Here is a 478-nt window from a genome sequence, read left to right as displayed (position 1 = left end):
CGCTGCTTCTCTGTTCACTGTCCAGTCACAGGTCCAGGAATCTAGTGGCAGAAAGTGACTGTGAGGGAAATTCTTGGATTGAAGGAGGGTTTGTTATTTAAACTTTTATCTTGTTATTTTTGGCTGGAGTTCTGCTGACTGGTGAGTGAAGGAATGGTAGGTATGTACTGATAGGTAGGTGTGGGGGATTAAAGTAAATCTGTTACTTTGCCCCCAGCGGCAAATTTCCAGCCTCAAATTAGTGCCTTTCCCTTTGACCCCATACATCGGGATGATGCAGCATTTGTCAACTCAGGAAGAAATCTGCATATTGGAATGAGAACCTCATGAGAGGCCGTGCTGGGATTTGTAGTCCCCCTGTAGCCCACGAGCCACAAGCCGCGCAAGGCGTCTTAAAGGGCCCTTAAAATACGGTCACGCCTAGTGAATTTTCGCACTTATAAAGAGTTACATAACGCATCCAGTGCAGGGACAATCC

Source organism: Lithobates pipiens, unplaced genomic scaffold (assembly GCF_037356315.1).
Source record: "Lithobates pipiens isolate NorthernLeopardFrog02 unplaced genomic scaffold, aLitPip1_a1.2 Scaffold_1, whole genome shotgun sequence".
NCBI classification, from domain to species: domain Eukaryota; kingdom Metazoa; phylum Chordata; class Amphibia; order Anura; family Ranidae; genus Lithobates; species Lithobates pipiens.
Note: the sequence above shows the minus strand (reverse complement) of the source record.